The sequence below is a fragment of the Cololabis saira genome, chromosome 4 (genome assembly GCF_033807715.1).
Source record: "Cololabis saira isolate AMF1-May2022 chromosome 4, fColSai1.1, whole genome shotgun sequence".
NCBI lineage: Eukaryota > Metazoa > Chordata > Actinopteri > Beloniformes > Belonidae > Cololabis > Cololabis saira.
Window position 1 is genome coordinate 23827819 of NC_084590.1, and position 13196 is coordinate 23841014.

The 13196-nt window shown below is 39.3% G+C and overlaps 1 protein-coding gene across 2 annotated transcripts in view; it reads right to left on the reverse strand.

Annotated features, from left to right (window-relative positions):
• Window positions 1–7666, reverse strand: part of LOC133441668 (arf-GAP with Rho-GAP domain, ANK repeat and PH domain-containing protein 1-like) — a 66062-nt gene extending 58396 nt beyond the window's left edge. For both annotated transcript variants that reach the window (XM_061719207.1, XM_061719206.1), the window contains exon 1: window positions 7537–7666. The gene's annotated coding sequence lies outside the window, so the exon portion shown is untranslated. The remainder of the gene's footprint in view (window positions 1–7536) is intronic.
• Window positions 7667–13196: the final 5530 nt, after the last annotated feature.

A 13196-nucleotide genomic window follows, 5' to 3' on the forward strand; every position in this document is an offset into this window, starting at 1 on the left:
TCTGAAAACTGTTGCCATGTTGTTGTTAATCTACCACAATGTACTTTAACCTTTATTTCTTCAACAACAACAATAAACTTAATTTACATGGAACAAAACAACATAACAAAGGGCTTAACATAGGAGGGAAGAATTAAATCCAATAACGCAACTTGAAACAGCAGCAAAAGCATTATGATATAAAGAAATTATAGGGTCAAATAAAAAAAAGGTATTGTCTACAAAACACTTAGTTATAAACTCATATTCCAAAAAGACATCACAAGGCAGTCAGAAATAGCTGCAATAGAAAAGAATATGTAATATATTCATCAGAATATACCACAGGCCCTCCAAAAAAGGAACATATTAAGGAGAGATTTAAAAGTATTGAGTGATGGTGGGTGCCAAAATGCAGTAAATAAAAAGGTGAGGGCTCCAAGGAAAAAAGCCAATTCCCCCTTTTTAACAAACTTGAATCTGGGAATAGTAAGAAGGGACCCATTTGTGTATCTTAAACCTTGGGAGGACTAATACCAGGTCAACAAGTTTAAGATGCAAGTTGGAGCAAGGCCATGTAACATTTTGAAATTAGTACAATTTTGAAAATCAATGCAAAATCTAACAGGAAGTCGGTGAAGGACAACAAGTACTGGAAAGATGTGATCATATTTTGTTGTACTGGTAATGACTCTTGCTGCAGCATTTTGAAATATTTGAGGTGACAGAGGGAACCACTGATACCCAATGAATGACACTAGTAAATGCGAGAGTGGAAAAAAACATTAATTACTTTTTGCAAGTCAGTTGCTGAAAGAGATTACATGATAATAGCTATTGTCTTAAACTGGACTTTTAATCTCAATCGCTACGGCCGCAGTGCATGTTTAAAAAGAAAAGGAAGTAGCATCCGTTTAAGCGCGTCTTCTTCTTTTCATCTTTCTGCCTGCCGTTTGCAAACTGCAAAGAATGAGCATTACCTGTGGTGGTCGGGGGGGCTATTTTTTTTCCGTCGAAGGTTCTTATGTGTCGCTACAGTGTAATGGAAACGCGGCAGCTGAAGGGGCCGAAGAGACGGTGGGCCCCGTTAGGGTTCCTGTCTGGCGGGTTTATCCAGACCTCCCGCTTAGTGGAAAAACGCTGTCTAATGACTGCTCCTGAGATGACCGTTCTGTGAAACTCCTGAAGTATGCAGACAACAACATGGTCATCGGTCTGATCCAGGAAAGTCATGAGTCGCCATACAAACAGGAAGTTGAACAGATGGTCCAATGGTGCAGTCAAAACCACCTGGAGCTGAATCCACTAAAGACTGGGGAGATGACAGTGGACATGTAGAGGAAATCCCCATCACTTCCTCCCCTCACCATCCTCAACAATTTCTCTGGATCCCAAGTGGACCTCTCACATACATAGTGTCCCATAAGAAGGCGCAGCAGGGGTTGTTCTTCCTGAGACGGCTTAAGAACTTTAACCTGCCCCAGGAGCCCCTGATCTGGCAAATCAAGTTGATTCTGATGATATATTTAAGCCTGGGACCCCAATACAAATTTCACATATGCTTAACAATAGAAAATAATCCGTATAAACTGATGCACTTTCAATTTTATTTATTTTTTCTCATTTTTGGCTGTTCAAAGTCAGGTTTGACTTTTGAACTTGAACTGATTTTAATAATACCACATTGATATCAATTGCAGTTAAAACTGACAAAAGGAAGGAAAGAAAATCAAATTTGCCAAGTTTAAAAACAAAGTTTAAAAATCACAGTGGTCGAAATCTCCAGAGATTTCCATGAGTGCATTGAGGGTGTTGTGTTTGTAGCTTGGAAACAACTGGCCTAATGACATCACATTCAGGTAAAACAGACCAACTGTCTCTGTGGAAAGCATAGACATAAACTCACAGTCAACAGGTCAATATCCAGGGTGAAGAGATATTCCATCATAGTAATTTGTTTTGTATTACACCATCTGTTGTAAACTCACCTAATCTGCTGTGCTAGACAATCAATGTTAGCTAGAGGTAAGAAAACCCCTTTGACCCTGATGATGGAAGTGGGACAAAAGCCATAAGGAAATTAGTTGTTAAATTATGCATGTAACTTTCCAATTTCAGTGCTGCATCAAAATTAGCAAGTTGGGGTTTTTTTTGTTGCTCACTATACAGGTTGACAAAAAAAAAGTTAAATTAAAACATAGGGAATGGAATTTGAAGTCATATTTTTAGAGACTTGAGAAGTGTAAAAAGTTCAAAACCCCCACAGGGACCTTGCTGGGTAGGGATCAATGAAGCCGCTTACAGTTTAGTTGCTTGATGTGCTGGACTTCAGCAAGTGGCTCTAATGACTTGGATATACAGTGGCGTGGCTTTTTAAGTCATATTTCTATCAAATGTTCTCCTCAATGTACTGCTACAAAATGCATCGACAAACACACAGACACACGCACACACACGAGGACATGACTCATACACCCACCACCAGGCACACTGCTGCTTTCAGCCCACTTTCAATTAGAATTGAATAGTGACTCAGTCCTCCCAGTACAGCAATGCATCTGAACAATGTCCTCTAGTGAACAACTCTGTGCATAAACACTTGATGCTCGTGTGTCATCATGCAACATTACACAATAAGAAAAACTGGGTTTCTTATGGCCACTCACCTGCACTTGCTGAACATAATTAACCAAAGAAACCCATTACAACTACAGAATTAAACAAGGTATTTGCTGGTTTAAAAAAAACTAAATAAATACTCTAAAATAATCAGGTTTGTATAGCAGAAAAACAAAAGAACAAGTTCGGAGTATTGACACCTTTATGCATCCTCAAAAATTGCCTTACATAAATGCTTCGGTTACAATAAATATGACAACACAATTTTTCCATATTTTTTTACTTATTACTATAGTCTGTCTATTTTATTGTAATTACAGATCCTTAAAAACAGTCCAACAAAAACTGGAAAGGCTATTTTTTGTGAAGACGGAATTTATACTGTACTCTCTTTGCAATGAGCTAATCTTTTATCATATAAATCAACGATTAAATATGTTAAAGAAAAGCGATTTAAAAAAAAACAACAAATTTTTGGCAGTGAAAGAAAGCATAATCAGCTCCCGAATAACAAGCTAATCTCAAACGGGGTGTTTCTTTCCCATGTGAAAAACAGCCTTGACAAAGAATTTATAACCTTGGCTTGCTTCACACAACATTTTACTCACAAGCTCTAGTTATCATTTTCCGTACAATTTGTTATTTAGCCTGAGTCACTTTTCAGTTAGACCAGCCTTTTACCAGAGGAAAAAAAGAATGCACTCTTTCAATTCCTAAATGCTTTTTAAAGACATACAAGGAGAAACTAATAATAAAAAAGTTCCTATATGGTTGAAAAAAAGGCAAGAACATCAGATGATCAACAACACAGATTACTCTGTTGTTATTGTTTTTCATAAAAAGTAAGACAAAAATAAAGAAGAAATGTGTCAAAAACTAAACATACCCTGAATGCTTGCATAGGAATTATTTAAGAGGGTAAGTGGGAGCCAGGTGCTGTTAATCAAACGCACTTGAATAAATTATGAATTATTATTCTGATGATTAAGTAGTGTTATAGCACAACTGCATCATATTTATAAGGCCAAAAACAGCTGGAAACTTTAGATTTACTTTAGATTGACCGGTTACGTCACATCCAGCCCTGCCACATATGTGGAAAAGCACAAAATAAGTTTCTATTATACTATTCCCATAAAGTGGATTATCAAATCACCTGAGAAACCACCTCTTTGAAGCCTATAAAACGTTTTTGGGATATTTGGGAGTGTCTTCAAATGAGAGACATTTCCATTACAGGATTTTTTTTTTCAATATTTAGGTTTTGCGGAAATCTAGGGGTAATAGAAACATGCCTTCAGTCTTCAGGGAGGGTCATAAGGGAACTCCCAAAGAATTTGGAATCCATCACTCTACAGAGAGAAACATGGCTGGGGGATGTCAATTTTATAGATTAATTGAAATTAATAGTGTATGGTCATGCTAACCCTTAGGGAAAGTGACCATATATGGTAACTTCAGTAGAATTACATTCTATGGTTATAACAAAAAAGGCTACAATGTTAAAACAGTTAATTTAATATTCTCCAATAACCCTCTAGAGTTAAATTTTTTATTGGATTGCCCTATAAAAAGGTTCAAAAATGAAAATCAATTCTGCATAATTATAATATGGCACAGTTCTCGTTAACTTGGTAAAACCTAAAAACAGCACATCACCAAAAACATCACAAGAGCTGTGAAAGATGGTAGGAGGGGCAATGATTTGGGTTTGGTTTTGAACTACAGGACCATGAACTATGTAACAAAGTACTGTAGAGTTAAATGTCAAGCCACTTGTCTGAAAACTAAGATTTAGCTAAAATGGGCTCCTTTAACAGGATGAGGACCATAAAAACGACAGCAAATCTACAACGGATGGGTTAAAAAAACAAAACAAGAGAATCAAGTTGTGGCAGTGCCACAACTTGAGCCTAAAACCTCATTCCGATTTGAAATACTTTAAATACTTTGGCTGAACCTTCAGAGAGCTGTGCATAAAGAAACAACCCACATCCCCCAATGATGCCTACTATCTGAAACATGTTTTGAAAGAAGAGCAGGCCCAAATTCCTCCCTGAAAGTATGAGACCAATAACTCTTACAGAAAATAATTACTTCAAGTTACTGCTGCTAATGTTGGTTCTAAAAACCACTGAATCATAGGGTGCATTTAGTGTTTCCACATACAGCTTCTGCATTTTAGTTTAGTTTTTGTTAAATGAACAACACATCCTGTGTTACACTGCGTCATTTTCTATTTGAGGTTATTTATTTGAAGTTTTAACCCAACCAAACCTGCTTTCTAAAAATTGTTCTGATGTGCTAAATATTACTTTTCTTTTCACATGACCGTTGCCCTCACATGACCACCGAAAGTCACTGAGGTATTTCTACCCTCACCTCACTATGGGGGTGATCCAGTGACGTGCAATAACATGTGTGTAACAATACAGTGTGACTGTATCAGTTAGGACAGAAGAAAAAAACAGAAGGCGCTGACTTATCTTTGAAAAGCCAAAGGATACTGAAGATGAATTTATGCAACTTAGAGCTTAAATCTTCACTAAAATGATACAATTAATCCATGTCAAGCCTGAGTGTTGGTCCAACTTGGCACAGCAAGTGCAAATCTCTGATGAAGGAGCTGACACGTTTCTTATCTGCAGCCTGATAAATAGCATCCTGCAACATTAGGCACTGCTCTTAATGTGTACATGAAAGAAGACAAGCTATTTGGAAACTTCCAGTGTACAATGTTTGTGTCCCTTTGGAAATAAATTGGTCATATTTCCTACAAAAAAGATAGACACCCTTGGTAGCACCATGTCCACTTGAGTTCTCTATTGATAATACTGTTTCAAAGTTTAGGACTTAAAGGGGACCTATTATGAAAAACACGTTTTTTCTTGTTTTAACATATATAAAGTGGTCTCCCCTCACCCTGCCAGCACAGGGGAGACAAAATACCATGAAATTCTGCAGGGTCTCTGACCCCTGCCTTACAGAGTCCCCCAGTGTCACGTGACCTTTTTTTGAGCCATTCTGAATCTGCGCCTATGGTGACGTCACCATAGGCGCTCATTTCCATAGGTTCAGCCTCCGCTGCTGAAACCACGCCCACAACCAGCTCTCTCCGTTGCTGGAGCGGTCATCCTTCAGCCAGTCGGACGCGGCGCCGCGGCGGAGCGGATCCCGGTTAAATCATCCAGGTTCCCGGGTGGTTTGGGAGCTGGGTCCTCAGGGGTCTGTCCCAGGCTGGACCAGCTTCACCCTCCGAGATTTTCAGGCAAATCTGTCGGTTTGATCACCGGTAACCGACGATGCGCCGCGGATGCGCCGCGGATGCGCTCCGGAGCCGATCTGTGCGCCGGGCGTGGGGTTGCGGCGCCCGCCGCACAGCATCGGCCGGGCAGATCCGGCTGAAATTCCGCTGGTCGGTCCCCGGGAGTCCCTGCTACCAGTCCAGGCCGGTTCCTGCGGTCCCGGCCGGTCGGAACCGGTCAGATTCCCCCGTTAAAGCCACGGTGATGCGCGCTGCCCTAGCAGCGCTGCTCCCGGGCGCCCGGCGTGGCTCCGGGGCCAGCGTTCAGCATCCGCCGGGTAGATCCGGCTTAAATAGTGCATAAATGTTATTTATATACAACTCATATTTCATTTTTTTAACAATAAAGTTTCCATTTGTGAAAATTCAGTGTTGTGATAATTTACAGGCTCGGGCTGCTCTGGCGGAGCAGGTTTATGCTCCTCCCCTGCTACACGTCATTCAGGGAGCCAATCAGCACAGAGCCTCATTATCATACCCCCCCCTTCCCTAAAAATGAGGCGCAGAAAAAGAGGTTAGAAGCGGTAAAACTAGTGACAGGGCCCACAGGCTGGATTTATGATTTATGTAGAAAAAACAAGCTTTAGATTGTTTTTAAGACATTCAAGGCCTGTTTAAAATATACATTAAATGCCATAATAGGTCACCTTTAAGCGAACACAAAAAAATTAATAGCATTTAATAGCAACCAATAGTATAAAAGTTGAGGAGTTCTGTGACATTTCAGTTCCTCTTGAACTTTGCATCACGTAGCTACATTTATATTTTGAAGAAAATCCTCAAAGAAACAGAAACGTAGTTTCCACTGATCTTAAGAGCTTATTTGACAATATTGATAGTTTTACTATTAATAGCACCTTATCTCGAAGCATGAACTCCAAATACAGTACAAGTGTGCTCTGCCCTGGTGTGCAAAAAAGCAGAAACAGGCTGATGAAGAAATCTTGGGCTTCAGTGAGTCTAAATGGGGGTTGCAGCCAGACATAATAAGGGAACCTGCCAAAACACCAGGCCACTTCACCAAACCCACCTGCTGGAATCACGATATGAATAACTGCGTTAACATCTTGAAACTAATCGTTTCATCTTAAAAAAATAAGTCAAAACATCTCGAAATTATAGTCAAAACACCCATTGAACCAGATTAGAGATGATGCATTCCGCTGGGGATAAACTGGTCGTTTACCAGAGCAGACTGCAGCAGTGGAGGAAAAACAACCAAAACCTCCCAAAGTTTACTACTAAAATTCATGGAAAATCAATCAATTTCCTGTTTGTAATTGATTAGGAACCCTTTTAAAAGCAGAAGTGGATTCAGAAGATGAACCCTTTGCTCGAAAAATACTGGGCTTTTTGGCTTTTTTATTTGAAAGCTTGTGAAAAGCTGAACTAGTTGGGTTACCTCCTGCAGGTCACGGTAAAGGCTGATTTATGGTCCTGCGTTACACCAACGCAGAGTCTACGGCGTAAGCTCTGCGTTGGTGTAACGCAGAACCATAAATCAGCCTTAAAGGTCACGGCCTGGACGTCACCTACAACACAACACCACGCCGCGGTGGTCGGAGAGGATTTCATACCGCTGTTTAAAGTTTCACATCAAAAGAAGAAGTTACGCATTTGTGTCATTTTCCTACCTTTTCGAGTCTGAGAAACAATCCAAGTCACCCGAAAATCAGTACTGTCGCATCCTCGAAATACCATCGGCAGCCAAGACTGCACCACCAAATGCCTGAAACATTTTTCTCTCAACTGCGAACCAATTCAGACAATCCAAGGGAATCCAAGCGGAAACACGCACCTTTACCATTGTCGGTGCGGCCCTTCAAAATAAGGGCATATCTTAACTTTCAAGGGCGTTGTGATTTATTTTGTTAACACAGCAACTTCCCGTTTCTGGTATTTTTCTCGTTAACTATGGTAAACTTGATGCAAGAAAAAAGTTAAACTTCCGTAAGTCTGTCATGTGACCCGCGGAGAGCGTCTGACCAGCACACCAGCTCCATTATACAAATACCACAAAATAAGAAATACATCCTAAATGCTAATAAAATTACACTAACTTCAAGTTATAAAATAAAGAAGTAAGTAATCAAATAATTCAGCTGTTGAGTTATACATTACATTTAACTATCAATTGCAAGTAATAAGCAGTTATCAGAGGTGGGTAAAGTAGCCAAAAATTGTACTCAAGTAAAAGTACTGTTACTTCAGAATAATATTTATGACTCAAGTAGAAGTAAAAAGTAGTCATCCAAATAATTACTTGAGTTAAAGTAAAAAAGTACTTGGAGAAAAAACTACTCAAGTACTGAGTAACTGTTGAGTAACGTCTGATTTATTTTTTTAGCACACCCATTCAAAATGACAAAAGTACAAAATAATCATCTTCAGGTAAATTAAATCAATAAAATAATAAAATAAATTAAAATTAATAAAAAATAAAAAATAGATTAAATTAAAATAATCCTAATCCTAAATTCAAGTACTTTAATAAATAATAAAATAAATAAAATAACAAAATAAAAAAATAAATTAAGCACAAGTAGCACAAAATTTCAAGCCTTTGTACTTTTCTTTTTTAACCAGGCAGAACTAGAACAAGCCCATGAACTCATAGAAACTCTGTGTGTGTTTGAGTCTGTGTAAATGTGACAAAACATGCAAAAACAAACATTTTTCCCAAAGAATCGCTCAGTGATGTCATGAGATTGACGCGTACGTGGATAAAAGGGATAAAAGAAAAGTAACAGCTCAACGTAGCCTAATGTAGTGGAGTAAGAGTAACAGTTTCTTCTTCACAAATCTACTCTAGTAAAAGTAAAAAGTATAGTGATTCAAAACTACTTCTAAAAGTACAACATTTCCCAAAACTTACTCAAGTAAATGTAACGGAGTAAATGTAACTGGTTACTACCCACCTCTGATTGCAAGTAATATAAGCAGTTATAATGGGAGAGTGTGTTGCCAAGCAATGTAATTCGACCAACTACACACATAGCTTCTCTCAGGTTTCAGTTTTCTTCTTCGTAACTTAAAGGTAGGGTAAGCAATAGATCTAACGGTAAAACTTGCCTCTCAAGTGCCAAATGAGCCAATGACTGTTGAGTATCACCTGCACAGGGAGCCAAGCTTGGCCATCTCTAGCTTTTAGATCCATGGAAAAACTTTAGAAGATGCTGTTCTCAATTTATGCCCCCACCCCCCACCCCCCAAAAAAAAAAAAAAAATTAAACATTGCGCCTGGAGCTCTTGTTATAATATAATTTCTATATAGTTTATATTTTATTTTATATAGTTCATAATCTGTAAACCCTCGCCTCCAATTTAACCTTAATAACAAACATCTTGTGACAAGGTTTTTACACAGGCAGTCACCACTGTATAAGTGCAAACAATGCTGATGGATTATCTAAATTAGCAGCAGTAACTAAGAGGGCGCAGGATTTACTAATAGGTAATTTCTAGATTGTTTATAGCCCAGAACGGCAACAAAAAAATCTCTGAAACAGAAAATCTCCTAATCATCCACTAGCTGCTCGTCTCTTTACTACAATAAGGGGAGAAACTGTAGCTGTCTGTGTTCTGTTGATCCTTCCATTCAAATATCAACTGATGTACCATCATCCAGAAATTGCTTACCCTACCTTTAATTGAGATTTGCATGCTAACGACAATATAGATAGTTGAGTTTTATTATTTATACTGGAAAATGGAAGTTTGACATGATGAGAAAGTGATCCTCTTAAATAAAATATTTTACTGCATGGTCCCTTTCATTACAAACAGCAACATCACAGGTTATATAAAACAAACAGAATCACATTTTCTAGGTTAACATATCCTTTTGAGCAAGAGGTGTTTTTGTGCATTTTTGTTGTCTACCCATTCATGTTTGATAATTTTTTTGGAATTTCTGAGCGGACAATAGGCTCAGTGGCTGACGTTGATTTAATCCAAAAGCACTGAGATGTATTTGTTTGGTAATCCAGTGAACCACATCACTAATGACCTTGGCACTTGTATTCAATAAGAAACTATATTTCAAAGTAGTCTGACACACACCCATATCTAATTTCCAGTAAGGCATCACTAATAACGATTGAAAAGCGATCAAAACAAAAGCAAAGTTAATCAAATGTTGATCAATTACAGATACTTTTGGAGTCTTGCTCAGGAAGATGCTTTTCATGGCACCTCCGTGTCCTGAATTCTAGTAGAGTTCATGAACCCACCAGGGAGTACAATCAAGTGCAATCTCAGAGGAAAATCTGTTGCAACCACAAACAAAAATGTGCTTGAATAGATACTGTTGTGGAGCAGTGATGTGGCAGGCGGCATATCTGGTACTTGTATAGTGCCATGGTAACCAAAAGAGGGCAGCAAATCCTCATCATTATAGTAGTACAGCAATTGACCATGTTTAAAATTAAGCACAAAATGCTAGAAGCAGTGTTTCCTAGTGCTGGTCCTCGGGCCCCCTGTCCTGCATGTTTTAGATGTTTCCTGGTTTCAACACACCTGATTCAAATTAACGGTCCTCATTATCTTGTCATCAAGGTCTGGACAAGTTTGTTAATGACACAGCTACTTAGGGTAGAATCTAAAACATGCAGGACAGGGGGCCCCGAGGACCAGCACTGGGAAACACTGTGCTAGAGAAAAATACATTTATTGTTGGAAGAGAATGGAACTTGTCAGCTTCTGGTCTCTCGAGTGGCGTGGTTGTGCCCTCCCTCCTGCACTCTTGTTGCAGATCAGGTAAAGTTGTTTTCGCCTTGGACACACACAGACATACTGTACACATCTGCTCACTCACTCACTCACTTGCATGCTCACGGCAGTTTCGGGGACAGATAATTGCCCCCACACTCCCCTCCCACCCTTATCCCCCCTTACAAGCACAAAAATATACATATATATATATATATATATATATATATATATATATATATATATATATATATATATATGTATATGTATTAGGCCTATATTGAAAAAAATTAATTATCTGGACTTTAATTCCAGTAGTCGTGTCATATAATTTCCGCATGCACATGGTGTGAAACTATCAAACAATTAACATGGCATTAAGTTCAATACTTGTCAGGATTTGACATTTCCCTGTTTTGTTTTGTAGCTCATGTCCCTGAGTTTCAGTTCTCTTGACCTTCCTGTTTCCCATCTGCCCTGATTGTCTGCACCTGTGTCTCGTTATCCTTTGTGTATATCTAGTCTTGTCTTTCCCCTGCTGCTCGCTGGTCCGTACTGTTTGCTCCCTCCATGTTCTCCTCATCAGTTCTACCTAGTTTTCTTGTTTATGTTCCTGTTCGGTTTTTGATCCTGCTCAGCAGCGTTTTTGGTTTTGTTTTTGCAAATAAACCTACGTTTTTTGGAACTCCTGCCTCCTGCTCTCCTGCGTTTGGGTCCTCATCTAGCCATTCCTGACAATACTAGTATTAAAATGTTGCATAACTACAGTCATGTAACAGCTCAAAAAACATTTTTATTAACGCTAAACCAAATCGATATTGGATCGGATAAAATCGAATCGTGATAATCGTTTCTGAATCTTAAAAATGGAAATGGAATCGCTTTTTGACATTTGAATCGATCCTCAGCCGCTAATACACACATTTTTATATATATAAAAGCTTCACAATGATGAGAAAACTGGCTCTATAGGGTTCTGGCCTGTTGTTGCTGGCACCTCTGTGTATTACAAAAAAGAATGGAACATAAACAGAGAGAGGCTGGCAAGCACTTCAGTAATAAAAGTGAAACAAATGGAAGGCTTAACTTCAAAGTAATCCTATACGTTCAGATATCTCTAGAGATTCAAAGGAAGCTAAAGATATACGTCTTGGGAGTTTAGCTGAATAGAAAAGGTCAAATTTCCCTGTGCTACCAAACTTGCAATATTCATTGTGTTTTTTAGGGTTCAAAAGAAACTTCTGCTCATCTCTGTTTCACTTCCATGACTCAGTGTGTAGTCTTCAACGGTCAAGGGCCCTGCAACCCAGGAGTCAATGAGTGAAAGGGCTATAACTTAGCCTTCAGGCTGAACAACATGCTTACTCTGCAAGGAGTCACTCATTTGACAACGTGTTTATCATTCCGAATTCAACCTCTGGTGAAATGATACAGAAAGGATGCTGGGGCAGAAGCTTGAAGAAAGCAGATGGAGGGGGAAGGTAAAGATAGTTGGTAAAATTCACTTAACAGTTGAAGATAAACGAGGAGGATAAGAACAGACAAGCAAAAAATAATTGAGTTAGAGAGGGTAGAGGAGACAAAATCTGACAGGATGGAAATAAATGACGGACAACAAATGACTGAGATTTGGGAAAGGGAACATGAGCAGCATAAAAGAAAGGAGAAAGGAGGAGATGAGATAAGCCAAAGAAGAGGATCACAACAGAAGAGTGCCATGAATATGGAGAGGATAATGTGAGGATAAGGAAGACAAAAGAAACCAGGTAGAGAAGAGGAACCACAGGAAAGAATGGGGGGACACGAGAGATGGCAGGAGAGGGAGTGGGAGAGGAGATGAAGAGGAGGTGGGGTGTTGATGAGTCATCACCAGGCTATCCGCCCCGGTGGGTCGGGTTGCTGTGGGGGTGGCAGTGTGACAGACGTGCAGTCGCACACAACCACACAGAAGAGGGTTCCTGGCCGTCACGCTGCCTATACGACTCCTCCTGCTGTGTGGAGGCGGATGGAATACAATAAAGGGATGCCACTGAGACAGCGTTTACAGTTATGTAGATGCAGCCCTTTTCCTCTGACACACACACACATCCACACAATGATGACGGAGCAAGAGGCTCCGGTTAGACTGAGGATGGATGGATTTTATACACGAGGGCCGCTGGACACAATACAGCTGTAGGAAAAATAAAAAATACAGGACAGACGGAGGGTACAGCAGTGTGGTGTTCACCTTCAGCCTTTTTGCCCCATGTGCATGCATTGCTTCATCATTTATACTTTATTAGTGGTGCATATGCAGAGGAAGATGTTAGAAAATGGGAACAGGCAGAGAGGACGACATGCAAAAACCATGGGCATGACATTACATATACATGTTATAACTATGTTCCTCTTTCTGAAGTGCACTCAGAACAGTTCTTGGGCTTTAAAACCATTTTACCAAGTTATAAATAGCCAGCATGATTAATGCAGTTCTCAACTGTACAGCAATGCTATACAACAGTTTTGTTTTTCTGCAATGCACATTATTATATCAGTTTAGTGAAGTATCAAAAATTATAGCTGTTGTTCATGTGATGCATTT